The sequence below is a fragment of the Bos mutus genome, chromosome X (genome assembly GCF_027580195.1).
Source record: "Bos mutus isolate GX-2022 chromosome X, NWIPB_WYAK_1.1, whole genome shotgun sequence".
Taxonomy (NCBI): domain Eukaryota; kingdom Metazoa; phylum Chordata; class Mammalia; order Artiodactyla; family Bovidae; genus Bos; species Bos mutus.
Genome location: NC_091646.1, coordinates 121,192,495 through 121,208,694, shown reverse-complemented (window position 1 = coordinate 121,208,694; position 16,200 = coordinate 121,192,495). Strand labels below are relative to the sequence as shown.

The 16,200-nt window shown below is 39.1% G+C and overlaps 1 pseudogene; it reads left to right on the top strand.

The window, feature by feature from the left end:
- Positions 1-8,513: 8,513 nt before the first annotated feature.
- Positions 8,514-12,416, top strand: LOC102282923 (large ribosomal subunit protein eL27-like; annotated as a pseudogene).
- Positions 12,417-16,200: the final 3,784 nt, after the last annotated feature.

The window sequence follows — 16,200 nt, the reverse complement described above, 5'->3', positions numbered from 1 at the left end:
GCTAGCTCTGATATGGTCCTCCAGTGGCTAATTATAATCAACCTGCATATGGGCACCGCCCCACAGGAGACCTCAGCAGACCCCCGTGTGTGTGGAATCCATGAAACACCTTGGTGTCTCACTCCTCTCAAACTTTTTTGATTATTACTCCCCACCTAAGGAGACTTTTTAAGACATATTTGCCCAAGTAATTTCTCAACACCGTGAAATTTTTAATACCAGGTCACTTTGCACCTGTTTATGTACTATGTAGGGCCACAAAGCATTATAATACCTAAGATATTTTTGGCTCTACCAAGAATCAGTTTGCTCCCTTGGAGGTGATATCACCTCCATTGAGAAGGCATGTCTTACTTGGAGGAATTGAAGGACTACTTGGAGGCCTTGAAAATTACAGGATACTGGTTCACTTAATTTCCATTTTATCTGGAGGAGAAGGAAGAAGAGTGAAGGGTAATGGCAGAAATGAGATAAAAATAACACTACCGTGACTTTGAACTGAGGTCCTAATCAATCAATCAACAAGTGAGTTACTGCTTTCTGACTGTGCTGTGTAGGCACGCAGATACAAAAGATATAGAGTACAGTGTTTAAAATAAAAAATGGCTCCATTCTATAAATATCCATTTCATATGCACAGGCCCTCTTCTGATGTGCCCCAAGTTTGTGCCATAAATTTCAAGCATAATTGTATTAAGACTTTACTCTGTGGAAGGCACTCTTTAAAAATACTTTCCTATGTACAGGTATGCTTACAAGGATGTGAAAATTCACAAAACTTCAGTGGAAACTCAGGCTTAGTCATTTTGCTATAGAGTCAGGGGAAAGAATATATGATCTGCTTTCTAAGCAGGAGCTTCTAAGTTTTATGCCAGTCCAAGAAAGAGTAATTGTTATGCCAGTAATGTAATTCCCTTCATTTCCTATCTTAGTAATATAAATATTCCTATTAACGCCTATTCCATCACCATAGTAACAATGAAGTCTTCCTGGACCTGAATTTAAAATAAGTACCTAAGAGCACTTGGGCACAGAGCTATGTCCTGGGAAAGTGATTCCTAGACTCAGGTCAGTTGATCTCTCACATCAGAATCACCTGTGGAGCTTGTCAAATGTACAGACCCATATGTTACAGCCAGACTTAGTGGAGAAGAATTACCAGAAGTAATGCCTAGGGATCAGCAATGTATTTTTTCAAAATCAGAATTCCAGTGATTCTGATTCACAGCCACATTTGGAAGGCACTGTGGGACAGTCAAAGGTATCTGTTTGTTATAGAAGCAGAAAGAAAATGGCTAAATAGAATTCTGATTCAGATGTTGCTAATCACTGAGTTTGTGACCTTGGGCCAAGCATTTAAAATTACACTGACTTCACACTCTCCTCTGTATGTTTTCTAGTTCCTCCTCATTCCTAGCTTCCTCTCATCCATGAATTTCTCACAGTCCAAGTTGTCTCAGGGCCTCTCTCACCAGCTTCTCTTTGTATTTCTTTCAGCTTCTGCTGCTACTAACAATTTCCTTGCTCTTCCCTTTTGTTTCTTACTCCAACTAACTGAAGGAGATTAAATTGATTCAATCCATCACCATCATCCCTGATAGACAATTTTCTCACAGGCCACTGGAACTACTAGGACCTCTAGGCCAGTAAATCACTCGATAGCCTATAGTTTGGCTGCTTTAGAGTTGGATGGTCTCCCCATTCCAGGCAGCTGAGGCCAAGCATATGGCACACAACAAGGTCATCTGAGCATCTGAAACTGCCTAGACCATTTTCCTTAGTAAACCTTACACTTGAAGTGATAGTTGCCTAAAATAGTCCCTTTCCTCTTTAAAATTGTATAATTTTATTAATATCCGAGCCAAGCATGTGGACAATGACAAGTGTATGCTTGATGCAGTATTATAATCCTAAATAAGTCACCTACTTCTTAAATGAGCTTAAGGAACCATGAAGCAGCCATATTGGTTTCTTATTAGCTTAAGATCATCCTTGACATGTGGATGTATGATGTATGGATGACCTTATTAGCTTAAGGTCATCCTTACTTATTCCTTAAAAAATACAAGGTTATTGTGGTATCATTCATGAATATTTAAAACAATTATATTTCACTTTTTTATTTTGTTTTTGAAGAAGGGGGTCACCATTAAAACCTAACTCCTACATATGTGCCATGGATTGCATTGCTTCCCATAAGCTTCGGGAACAGAACTTATGGATTATCCTTAACTGTCTTTATCTTCAACTTTTCTTTTCCCCTAGCTCCTTCCTCTCAGTCTATACCCATGTTCACTTCGTTGCCATCTTCAAAAGAAAACTTTCCTCAGACCAAAATCTCAATACAAGTGATGAGCTTGTAGTTTCTTCCTCCGCAATTCAGGGGGAAAAAAAAAAGTGATTAGCTCTCATATTTCTTCCTAGTTTTACTCTCACACTTTAATCTATTGCAGTCTGATTTTTGCTCCAGTCGTTCATCTGAAATGATTTTGTACAAAGTGACCAGTACCAGCCTACTTTCTGAGCCCTTTAATCGGGGGGTGGGGGGGTGGGCATGGTTCTTACTTGAAATTTGATACTGCTGAACATTCTTTCCTTCCTAAAACTATCTCTTACCTTGGCTTTTGTGACATAATTCTTTAGTGGTTCTCCTCTTGCATTTCAAATGAATTACTTTTACAGACCATTCATATACAAGGCACCACACTTTGATTACCATCTCTACTCATTTCATGGTCTGAACACTAGTCTTTCCCTAAGGTATTTCCAACTAGTTCTTCTAATATTTTTTCAACTTATAGCTATGTCTTGAGAAGCATTTAAAGATTCCACTTTGAGAGAATGTAGTCAGGTGCAGCAAAAATTTCTTTGCTTCCTCTTTCCTCTCAAGCATTTGCTCACAGTCCAAATGTATCAGTCAGATTTGGCACAAATTTTAAGATATGTCCTTGGTTCCATTCTGAGTATAGTAGATACTGTGTTGTGCCATCTAGATCCTTTTTCATTCTCTCAGCTTCTGGTAATGCAACCAAGAGGCAGTCTTCAGTTGTCAACCCTCTCCAAAAACTGCAGCTAGAAAGAGCTGCTACGCTTAAAGTCATGTGTCTTTCCCAGGGGCAACTTGCATCCCATGAACATAATGGAGAATTATATACACATAGCCCCTTTGTTGTAATGTGGGTCAATCCTTCAGGATGCAGCTTTGCCTGTGGGATTGGTTAAAGTCTCTTTTAAGACTATTAACGCCCAAGTTCTCCCTCTGCCCAGTACACTTCCTTCCCTTCTCCTCCAGGTTTTGGTCTGTAAAGCACTCCCCAATAAACCTTCTGGAAGCTAATTTCTCTCTCAGAGTCTGCTTCCCAGTGAGCCCAACCTGTTACTCTGAGTCACATAGGCAGTCAACCTGATTATTCACTATGTCCAGCTTATCACCACCACATGTATGCACACACTTTGCATTTCAACATTCTCTATGTTGCCAGACCTCATGGAAGCCCACCTCTCACTTGGTTCCCAGCAATTAAAAAGGTAGCTAATAATATTCAGTGCAGGGGGTAATGCATGTGAAACACTTTGAAAAGGCATGAAAGAAACTTGAAAATGTTCTTGTAAGTTGATCAGGGAAGCAAACAAATCAAAGAAAAGAAAGCCATAGTGGCATAAAGTTCTGAATTAAGGGAAGTTTTAGAAAGAAATAGTCCTCTACAATGTCCTAGAACTAGGATAAGCACACAGTGAATTTCCTGGGACAGTTCCCCAGACTAACAAAGCATGAGATGGAAAAGTGTGGACAGAAGAATCAACCTGATTATTCATTCTGCCTCAAACAAACTTTTAAGTGTGTGCAATCTAGCACTGGATGAGCTCAAAGAAAGCCTAGCATGACTCTGAGAGCCAGGAGGGCAAGACTTGCCCTTTAAGATTTAATCCCTAGCGTTACAAAACACTTAGTGCCAAATTTAAGAGGATGAAGCGATGGACAAATGTTCAAGTAGTTTCCAAATTCCCCTTGTTTGTTTTCTCTCTGTAGTTTGTGGCCCAACCCTATTCACTCTCCAGATCCATCTACTTTCCCAACTCTCAACTGTGGCCCTTGATTTCACAGACCCTTAAGTTCCTCCTCATAGCCTACTGTCACTGGAAACTAGTATTCCTGTGACAGATGCTTTGTGACCCAATTCTCATAATCTCCCTCATACTTGTATGATCCTTCAAGAGTAGTTTTGACTTGTTTTAGGTTGTGCTCTTGTTTAATCAGTTACAAAGAAAAAATAAAGTGTGGATAAAGTTATAGAGGAGAAGGAAATGGCAACCCAGTCAAATATTCTTGCCTGGAGAATCCCAGAGACAGAGCAGCCTGTGGGGCTACAGTCCATGGGGTCGCAAAGAGTCAGACACGACTGAGTGACTAAACAACAACAAAGTTATAGAGAGAACCACTCTACTACTGAAATATGCATGATGGAATGTTAACAGTCGAAGTACTGGTTCAAGCAGTGATATCTGTCTCTTTATGCTCATATGCATGAGTATTGAAAAAAAAATCACCATTATATTGCCAAAATCCAAATGTGAAATGGCTCTTTGATTTGCAGCTGTGACCACTGTATGCAGAGTCACTTGGTTCTCTACCCTGCCTCTCATAGACACTGTTGTCCTCAAGCTATTGTTCTAACTGGGCTCTCCTGCATCCTTCAGATGTTTGCCAGCCCTGTCCAACAGCTGCTAGTGTTTCCCAGCCATGCCCAGCAATGTTGTCCTCTCTTATAGCTGTGATAAAAGTGGTTTTTAAAAGGTTCCTTTTTTGCTTTCTCAGTTTATGGTTACTTCAGTTCTCCATTTGATAGGGGTTTGAGTGTTTATTGCCTACCATTGTATAGTAGGACTAGATTAGTCCAAGCATTTCATCAATGCAAGCAAACTGATAATGTTTTATAGCCCTCTGTCTAATTTAATTGTTGATATACGTTCTGGTTGTCCATTACTGCATAACAACAACTCCACACTTAGTGGTATAAACCAGCAACAATCACCTATTATTATTACTATTATTATTTCACATTTCTGAGGTTGACTGGATTCACCTAGGTACTTCTTGCTCATGGTGTCTTGTTCAGCTACATGCAGGAAGTTGGACTCATCTCAAAGTTTTCCTCACTCCCATGTCTCACGGTGGTGCTGGCAGTTGACTAAGACCTCAGTTGGCTGGAATTGTTTGCCAGAACATGAACATATGACCCCTCTGTGTTGCCTAGACTCCATCACAGCATGGCAGTTAGGTTCCAAGAGCAAGCATCCCAGAGAGAAAAAGCCAGATGAAAGCTCTACCACCTTTTATAACCTAATCTTGGAAGTAACATGGCTTAACTTCTGCTATATTCTACTGATCCAAATAGCCATAGAAATTCACCTGGTTTCAGGAGGAGGGAATATAGACCACCTCTCTATGAGAGAATGGCAAAGTACATTTTAAGAAGAGAATGTAGAATGAGAGATATTGTTATGGCCATCATTAGAAAATAGTCTCCAACAATATACATTTTTTAAATTGCACAAATAATATACTCAGTGCTGAAAATTTTGAATACATATAGGTAGAAATTCTTTTTTAACGTTAAACAGGACTTATAATCTGATAAGGAAAATAGAAGCACAGTAAACTTTGGGGTGTTCCATACCTATATGAAAATCATATTTTCTAATCCCAGTGTTAAGATTCTTTGGTGTTTGTGCTGCTTCCAGATATAAAAAGCAGTCTGAGAGATAGTTTGATTGCTTAAATACTGAAAATTTTGAACATTTGATGATTAATGGGGGGTCAGAAAGATAAAGTATATAAAGACAAAGTCCTCTCAGAAACCTCAGTGGATGTTTATTCCACTTACAGAATGTTATAGAGAACTATTCCTTTTTAAAACTTCACTTAATTTGGAGCTTTATTCCACTTTGCCTTTCTTACCTTTGATATGTTTACTTTCCTGAATCAATTATAAGAATATTTTCAGAATTGCTTTCATGCCTTTTCAAAGTGTTCCATGTGTATTACCCCCATTTGATCCCCTGTAGTGCTGTCAGTCATTTGTAATGCAACTAGAACAATTAAGTAACAACTTTGTATTGTCATTTAAAATACTCATTTGCACAGTACAGCCTGAGAAGATAAAAGATGGTAAATCAATGTCATGGCAAATCACAAGGCCACTAAAACAGTATCTAAGAATATATATTGTAAGGGGAAATGTGCATAATATATTAATTTTAATATAAAAGCTGTATGTATATACATTGCAATATCTGTTGTTTCAATTACATGTGTGTATATGAAGAAAATGGCAAGAGGGTAGTGAGATTATAGATAATTTCATTTGCTTCTTTACGCTATTTTATATTTTCCAAGTTTTCTACAGTGAACATGTATTAGGATTTTAACTTAAAACTAAAAGTTTATACATTTAAAAGCAAGGTCAAAAGAAAATAGGAAGAGAAAAAAATCCTCAACACCATCCCTGATGAGGTTTGTATACATCCTTAATTTACCTAATTTTCATTATATTGCTGTGCATCCAACCATTTAACCAATCCTGAAAAGTAGAGTACCTTCCACTTCATATCTTTTGAGAGGTACATTTCAATTGACAGTTATACTACCTGGATAGATCTCGTTGAAACATGATGATACTTACAAGAGAAACACAAAGCAAAGTGTTATCAACAAATTCTACTTGTAAAATTATAATGGCGGAACTGTATTACCAGTCTAAACTACTAAGAGTTGTGAATTTACACTTGATTCTACAGTTATATTTGTCATCAATATAAGAGAGTGGAATGGAGTTCTTTTTGAGATGGCTTAACCTTTTAAATTCACATTCCCACTTCAAATGACTCATTTGGTGAGAGCAACAATGTCACACGCCAATATGAATAGAGAAGAGGGAGCAAACATAAGAACGGAGGAGACAGAAGCAGCATTTTATAATTTATCAATATGTGAAAGCTTACAATTAGTTTTTATTTAAAAAATAAATACTGGAAGAATAAGTGGATGCTGTGAATATGTGGCAACAGACAGTACAATGGGCCCATGAACTGTAATGATGAATCAACCATTTGAGCTGTGAGTCAAAGTATAGCACATCTACTGCTATGTGTGAGTAGAAAAATAATCCTTGTGTTTCATTCCTGTCTTGCATTGCATTCATTTAACAGGTTTACCAAGTATTACAAAGGTAAATTGATATATTTTAACCAAATAAATGCAAATACTTATAAATTACAAAGGATAATTTCCAAGGATATGTGGGGGACATTTATTCAATCATCATATTACGCATTTGCTATAACTCATAGAGAGAGTACCTCTTGGTTTTCCTTCTACCTATCTGGCAACTCTTCACTCTACCTTACGAGTACCTCCTCCTCTCCCCTCCCTTTTTGATTTTGCTGCTGCCACAAATTCACATTCTGTCCTCTTTTCTTTTTACACTGGATAATCTTTTGGGGAGGTTCTACCTTCACCCAAGGCTTCCACCAATACTAATGACAAATGACTAACATCTATGTCACCAATCAGAATATCTCTTCTGTGTTTCAGACCCATAAATCCAACAACTTCTAGACACCTCATCTGAAAGTACCAGAAGGACTTCAAACTCACAGAGTCTAAAACTGATCTCATGATTTTCCCAACCAAACATGGCATAACTTCAGCATCAGGCCTTCATTTTCTCTTTTGATTATAGAAAAAAAATCCAAACTACCCTCTCCACGTCCAGTTGTGCAACTTTCAAACATTCAATTCAGCACTTGGGAATTTGGAGGGAATCATTCAATTGTTTAAAATTCTTCATTACCTCCCTATTATTTTCAAGACTGTTATTCTAACTGCCTAGGTCTCCAGTCTTAATTCTTATCTCTCACTTCAGTCCCTTACTGAACTACTTGCAATTTCTTGGACACAGGTAAAATTAGACCCTTTAGATTACAGGAAACGGAGACTAATTCTGTCCACCTAAGGTATTTGGAGTTGTTGCAAAACTTTTATTGTAGCAGAAAAGAATCTCACACAAAACTAGGAATAGCTGCCACTCAGGACCTAAGGCATCAAGACACTTGGTCAACCCATAGAATCAAGCAACAAGATTCTATGGAACTTTGCAATAGTGTTCTAACACTATTCTTTTCACTCCATGCTATCTTTATCTTTCTGTATTACATCTCTTTCTACTAGCAATTATTTGATACTTTCCATACTTTGTTGAGATGCCAAAGGTACAGTCGATGATTGACACAATTAATTGTCACTACTTTTCTAGGCACAGTTTTGGGCCACAAATTTCCTCATATATTACTAGCCAGCCAACCAGGGTTGTCAGTTCTTGAGGCATTTCTAGCCATTAAGTGGCTAATGTTCACCAAGATGCCTTTCCTCAGGCTGGAGGATTGAGTTAGGCGATTCTCCTCAAAAAGAGATAATGGGCTTTCTGCTGTAGGCCCGAGTGGTCGCTGTCAAAATGGACAAGTTCACAAAACTTGGGAAGGTGATACTCAGTCAGACAGTTCAGTCACTCAGTTGTGTCCGACTCTTTGCAACCCTGTGGACTGCAGTACACCAGGCCACTCTGTCCATCACCAACTCCCGGAGCTTACTCAAACTCATGTCCATTGAGTTGGTGATGACATCTAACCATCTCATCCTATGTTCTCCTCTTCTCCTCCTGCATTCAGTATTTCCCAGGTTCAGGGTCTTTTCCAATGAGTCAGCTCTTCACATCAGGTGGCCAAAGCATTGGACTTTTAGCTTCAACATCAGTCCTTCCAGTGAATATTCAGGACTGATTTCCTTTAGGATGGACTCGTTAGATCTCCTTGCAGTCAAAGGGACTCTCAAGAGTCTTCTCCAACACCAGAGTTCAAAAGCATCAACACTTTGGCACTCAGCTTTCTTTATAGTCCAACTCTCACATTCATACATGACCACTGGAAAAACCATAGCCTTGACTAGATGGACTATCACTGGCAAAGTAATGTCTCTCCTTTTTAATATGCTGTCGAAGTTGGTCATAACTTTTCTTCCAAAAAGTAAGCATCTTTTAATTTCATGACTGCAGTCACCAACCACAGTGATTTTGGAGCCCCCCAAATTAAAGCCTGCCAATGTTTCCACTGTTTTCCCATCTATTTTCCAGGAAATGATGGGACGAGATGCCATGATCTTAGTTTTCTGAATGTTGAGCTTTAAGCCAACATTTTACTCTCCTCTTTCACTTTCATCAAAAGGCTCTTTAGTTCTTCTTCGCTTTCTGCCATAAGGGTGGTGTCATCTGTGTTTCTGAGGTTATTGATATTTCTCCCGGAAATCTTGATTCCAGCTTGTGCTTCTTCCAGTCCAGCGTTTCTCATGCTGTACTCTGCATAGAAGTTAAATAAGCAGGGTGACAATATACAGCCTTGACATACTCCTTTTCCTATTTGGAACCAGTCTGTTGTTCCATGTCCAGTTCTAACTGTTTCTTCCTGACCTGCATACAAATTTCCTGGGAGGCGGGTCAGGTGGTCTGGTATTCCCATCACTTGAAGAATTTACCACAGTTTGTTGTGATCCACACAGTCAAAGGCTTTGGCATAATCAATAATGTAGAAGTAGATGTTTTTCTGGAACTCTCTTGCTTTTTCGATGATCCAGCGGATGTTGGCAATTTGATCTCTGGTTCCTCTGCCTTTTGTAAATCCAGGTTGAACATCTGGAAGTTCACATATTATTGAAGCCTGGCTTGGAGAATTTTGAGCATTACTTTACTAGCATGTGAGATCAGTGCAATTGTGCAGTAGTTTGAGCATTCTTTGGCATTGACTTTCTTTGTGATTGGAATGAAAACTTAACTTTTCCATAGTCCTGTGGCCACTACTGAGTTTTCCAAATTTGCTGGCATATTGAGTACAGCACTTTCATGGCATCATCTTTCAGGATTTGAAATAGCTCAACTGGAATTCCATCACCTCCATTAGTTTTTTTCATAGTGATGCTTCCTAAGGCCACTTGAATTTGCATTCCAGGATGTCTGGCTCTAGGTGAGTAATCACACCATTGTGATTATCTGGATGGTGAAGATCTTTTTTGTATAGTTCTTCTGGAGAAGGAAATGGCAACTCACTCCAGTATTCTTGCCTAGAACATCCCATGGATGGAGGAGCCTGTGCAGGCTACTGTCCATGGGGTCGCAAAGAGTCGGACACGACTGAGCGACTTCATTTTCACTTTCACTTTCTGCGTATTGTTGCCACTTCTTAATATCTTCTGCTTCTGTTAGGTCCATACCATTTCTGTCCTTTATTGTGCCCATCTTTGCATGAAATATTCCCCTAGTAGCTCTGATTTTCTTGAAGAGATCTCTAGTCTTTCCCATTCTATTGTTTTCCTCTATTTCTTTGCACTCATCACTGAGGAAGTCTTTGTTATCTCTCCTTGCTATTCTTTGGAACTCTGCATTCAGATGGGTATATCTTTCCTTTTCTTCTTTGCCTTCAGCTTTTCAGCATTACTGGTCAGAGCATAGACTTGGATTACTGTGACACTGAATGGTTTGCCTTGGAAACGAACAGAGATCATTCTGTCATTTTTGAGATTGAATCCAAGTACTGCATTTCAGACTCTCTTGTTGACTATGATGGCTACTCCATTTCTTCTAAGGGATTCTTGCCCACAGTAGTAGATGTAATGGTCATCTGAGTTAAATTCACCCATTCCTGTCCATTTTAGTTCATTGATTTCTAAAATGTTGACATTCTTTCTTGCAATCTCCTGTTTGACCCCTTCCAATTTGCTTTGATTCATGGACCTAACATTCCAGGTTCCTATGTAATACTGCTCTTTACAGCATCGGACCTTGCTTTCATCACCAGTCACATCCACAGCTGGTGTTGTTTTTGCTTTGGGTCCGTCGTTTCATTCTTTCTGGAGTTATTTCTCCACTGATCTCCAGTAGCATACTGGGCACCTACTGACCTGGGAAGTTCATCTTTCAGTGTCCTATCTTTTTGCCTTTTCATACTGTTCATGGGGTTCTCAAGGCAAGAATACTGAAGTGGTTTGCCATTCCCTTCTCTAGTGGACCACATTTCATCAGGACTCACCACCATGACTCGTCTGTCTTGGGTGGCCCTACATGACATGGCTCATAGTTTCACTGAGTTAGACAAGGCTGTGGTCCATGTGATTAGATTGGTTAGTTTTCTGTGATTATGGTTTTCAGTCTGTCTACCCTCTGATGGAGAAGGATAAGAGGCTTATGGAAGCTTCCTGATGGGAGAGACTGACTGAGGGGGAAACTGAGTCTTGTTCTTATTGGGGGGGAGGGGTGCATGTTCAGTAAATCTTTAATTCAATTTTCTGTTGATGGGTGGAGCTGTGTTCCCTCCCTGCTATTTACCTGGGGCCAAACTATGGTGGAGATAATGAAGATAATCATGACCTCCTTCAAAAGATCCCATGCATGTACTGCTGCACTAGTGCCCCCAACCCTGCAGCAGGCCACCACCAACCCACACCTCTGCTGGAGTCCTGGACACTCACAGGCAAGTCTGGGTCAGTCTATTGTGGGGCCACGGCTCCTTTCTCCTGGGTCTTGGTGCACAAGGTTCTATTTGTACCCTTCAAGAGTCTATTTCCCAGTCCTGAGTAAGTTCTGGCAGCTCTATGTTGGGGTTAATGGTGACCTCCTCTAAGAGGGCTTATGCCATACCCAAGTCTGCTGCACCAAGCGCACCGTCCCTGCGGCAGTCCACTGCTGACCCATACCTTCACAGGAGATGCTCAAACACAGTTCTGTCTCAGTCTCTGTGGGGTCCCTGGGTCCTGGTGTGAACAAGGTTTGTTTGAGCCCTCTGAGTATCTCTGGCGGGAATGGGATTTGATTCTAAACATGAATTCGCCCCTCCTACCATCTTGCTGGGGCTTCTCCTTTGCCCTTGGACAAGGGGTATCTCTTCAAAGCCACTCCAGCACCTACCATCTTACTGCGGTTTCTCTGACCCCAGGTGATGCTGGTGAGGCTCTTCCTGGCCAGTTGCTATTCTGGACACAAAGTGATCATCGTGAAGAACATTGATGATGGCATTTCAGATTGACCCTACAGCCATGCTCTGGTAGCTAGAATTGTAGCTATCCCTACAAAGTTCCATGGGCAAGAAGAAAATCTCAAAGAGATCAAAGATCAAGTCTTTTGTGAAACTGTATCATCACCTCATGCCCAAAAGGTTTTCTATCAATAGCCCCTTGGACAAAACTGTTGTCAACAGGGATGTCTTCAGAGACTCTGCTTTCAAATGGCAAGGCTCAATGAGAGGCCAAGGTCAAGTTCAAGGAGAGATACAAGACTGGCAAGAATAAATGGTTCTTCCAGAAGCTGTGGTTTTAGTTTTATTTCAGTCATTAAAAATACAAAAATAAATAAATAAAGGAGAGAGAGAGATAGTGGGCTTGTCTGCGACAACTAGCACATACAGTGGATAAAATAGTTACAGACTATGAATTGAGGTAGGCAAAAATATACATTTTATTTCTCTATAACTGAACTAAATCCCTATTTTGAAACTTTATTCTGGTGATAGCAAAAAGTCAGAGTTTGTTAATTTAAGGTAAGTCACTCAATTCAGGATTTTCTAGGTCAAAAAAGAGTTCTCCCTTACCACTTTTTCACATTTCTTAGTTTGGGTGCCATAAAAGCAACATCGGAGATGAAGAATTGGATTCCAATAGTTTATATGAGGTGTATCTTTGGAAACTAACAATGAGAGAGCAAAAAGACTGAGACATGGAAGAAGAAAAATCAGTACAGAATTTTTTTATTGAGCTGTTGGCAATTGGGGTTCTATCCCACTGTGACCCCTTAATAGGTGGTTAGAATGCAACCCATAATTGCCTCTGGAAAATAGGGTGTTGAACACTTATCTTTCAATGCTCACTCCTCATTGGTTTAAAATTTTTCCTGGAGGTATTAATTGCCATGTACTTCTGCACTACCTTGCATGCAGGTTGAAAAAACCCCTATATCTTCAGAAAATGTCAATTAAAAAAAGACAATAAAGTATAAATCTTGTGTGCATGCTTGGGGTAGTTTTGCTGAGCATACAAGAACGATCCGCTGGAGTTGCAATTAATCTGAAGATTGCCAAAAGAATGTGATATGGGACACCAAAATGTTCTACCACAGTCCAGGAGAAAAGACATGGTGACCACTGTGTGACTGATATCCAGATGTCAGAATCTATCCACGATGGAATCTACTGTGACAATTAAGGCTCCATTTATCTAGTCTTTATCTTCTAGCTCTGCTCAGATTCTGATGCATCCTCATTTCCTTCTAGTCTCCAATTGTCAAAGAAATGCAGGGAAATCTGTGCCCTCCTTCCTATGACCATACAGCCCCATACATCCTTTACCATCTCTACCCTCAGCTCCTTCTTCTTTCCTCGCAGAGAGAGGTCTGGGATGGGGACTCAAGGAGTGGTTTTCAGAAATGAGACCTGAGGACCCATTGTCAGGGACGCACATCAAAATATATATCAATAATTGTGTCTCCTTCTGAATAACCAACAAATCACAGGAGAAATCAAAAATGAAATCAAAATATGCATAGAAACAAAAAATTAAAACACAACAACCCCAAACCCATGGGATTCAGTAAAAGCAGTACTAAGGGGACGGCTCAGAGCAATACAAGGTTATCTCAAGAAACAGGAGAGAAATCAATAAATAACCTAACTCTACACCTAAAGCAACTAGGAAAAGAAGAAACGAAGCACCCCAGGGTTAGTAGAAGGAAAGAAATCATAAAAATTAGGGCAGAAAAAAATGCAAAAGAAACAAAGGAGACCATAACCAAAATCAGCAAAGCCAAAAGCTGGTTCTTTGAGAAGATAAATAAAATAGACAAACCAGCAGCCAGACTCATCAAGAAGAAAAGGGAGAAGAATCACATCAACAAAATTGAAATGAAAATGAGGAAATCACAACACAGTACAGAAATACAAAGGATCATAAGAGACTACTATCAGCAACTATATGCCAATGAAATGGACAACTTGGAAGAAATGGACAAATTCTTAGAAAAGTATAACTTTCAAAAACTGAACCAAGGAGAAATAGAAAATCTTAACAGACCCACAACAAGCACAGAAGTTGAAACTGTAATCAGAAATCTTCCAACAAACAGAAGCCCAGGACCAGATGGCTTCACAGCTGAATTCTACCAAAAGTTTAGAGAAGAGCTAACACCTATCCTACTCAAACTCTTCCAGAAAATTGCAGAGGAAGGTAGACTTCCAAACTCATTCTATGAGGCCACCATCACCCTAATACCAAAACCAGACAAAGATGCCACACAAAAAAGGAAAACTATAGGCCAATATCACTGATGAACACGGATGCAAAAATCCTTAACACAATTCTAGCAAACAGAATCCAACAACATATTAAAGAGATCATACATCATGACCGAGTAGGCTTTATCCCAGGGATGCAAGGATTCTTCAGTATTCACAAATCAATCAATGCAATACACCATATTAACAAATTGAAAGATAAAAACCATATGATTATCTCAGTAGATGCAGAGAAAGCCTTTGACAAAATTCAACATCCACTTATGATAAAAAAAAAAAAACCCCTCCAGAAAGCAGGCATAGAAGGAATGTACCTCAACATAATAAAAGCCATATATGATAAACCTACAGCAAACATGGAGAAGGAAATGGCAACCCACTCCAGTATCCTTGCCTGGAAAATCTTATGGACAGAGGAGCCTGGTGGACTGCAGTCCAGGGGTCGCAAAGAGTCTGGCATGACTGAGCAACTAACACTAACACTAACTAACAGCAAACATTAACCTCAATGGTGAAAAATTGAAAGCATTTCCCCTAAAGTCAGGAACAAGACAAAGATGCCCACTCTCACCACTAATATTCAACATAGTTTTGGAAGTTTTAGCCACAGCAATCAGAGAAGAAAAAGAAATAAAAGGAATCTAGATTGGAAAAGAAGAAGTAAACTCTCACTGTTTGCAGATGACATGATCCTCTACATAGAAAACCCTAAAGACTCCACCAGAAAATTACTAGAGCTAATCAATGAGTATAGTAAAGTTTCAGGATATAAAATTAACACACAGAAATCCCTTGCATTCCTATACACTAACAATGAGAAAACAGAAAGAGAAATTAAGGAAACAATTCCATTCACCACTGCAACGAAAAGAATAAAATACTTAGGAATAAATTTACCTAAAGAAACAAAAGACCTATATATAGAAAACTATAAAACACTGATGAAAGAAATCAAAGATGACACAAATAGATGGAGAAATATACCATGTTCATGGATTGGAAGAATCAATATAGGGAAAATGAGTATACTACCCAAAGCAATCTATAGATTCAATGCAATCCCTATCAAGCTACCAACAATATTTTTGAGAGAGCTAGTACAAATAATTTCACAATTTGTATGGAAATACAAAAAAACTCAAATAGCCAAAGCAATCTTGATAAAGAAGAATGGAACTGGAGGAATCACCCTGCCTGACTTCAGACTATACTACAAAGCTACTGTCATCAAGACAGTATAGTACTGGCACAAAGACAGAAATATAGATAAATGGAACAAAATAGAAAGCACAGAGATAAATCCACACACCTATGGACACCTTATCTTTGACAAAGGAGGCAAGAATATACAATGGAGAAAAGACAATCTCTTTAACAAGTGGTGATGGGAAAACTGTTCAACCACTTGTAAAAGGATGAAACTAGAACACTTCCTAACACCAGACACAAAAATAAACTCAAAATAGATTAAAGATATAAATGTAAGACCAGAAACTATAAAACTCCTAGAGGAAAACATAGGCAAAACACTCTCTGATGTAAATCATAGTAGGATCCTCTATGACCCACCTCCCAGAATAATGGATATGAAAGCAAAAATAAACAAATGGGACCTAATTAAACTTAAAAGCTTTTTCACAATGAAGGAATCTATAAGCAAGGTGAAAAGACAGCCTTCAGAATGGGAGAAAATAATAGCAAATGAAGCAAATGACAGAGAATTAATCTCAAAAATATACAAACAACTCCTGCAGCTCAGTTCCAGAAAAACAAACGACCCAATCAAAAAAATGGGCCAAAGAACTAAACAGACACTTC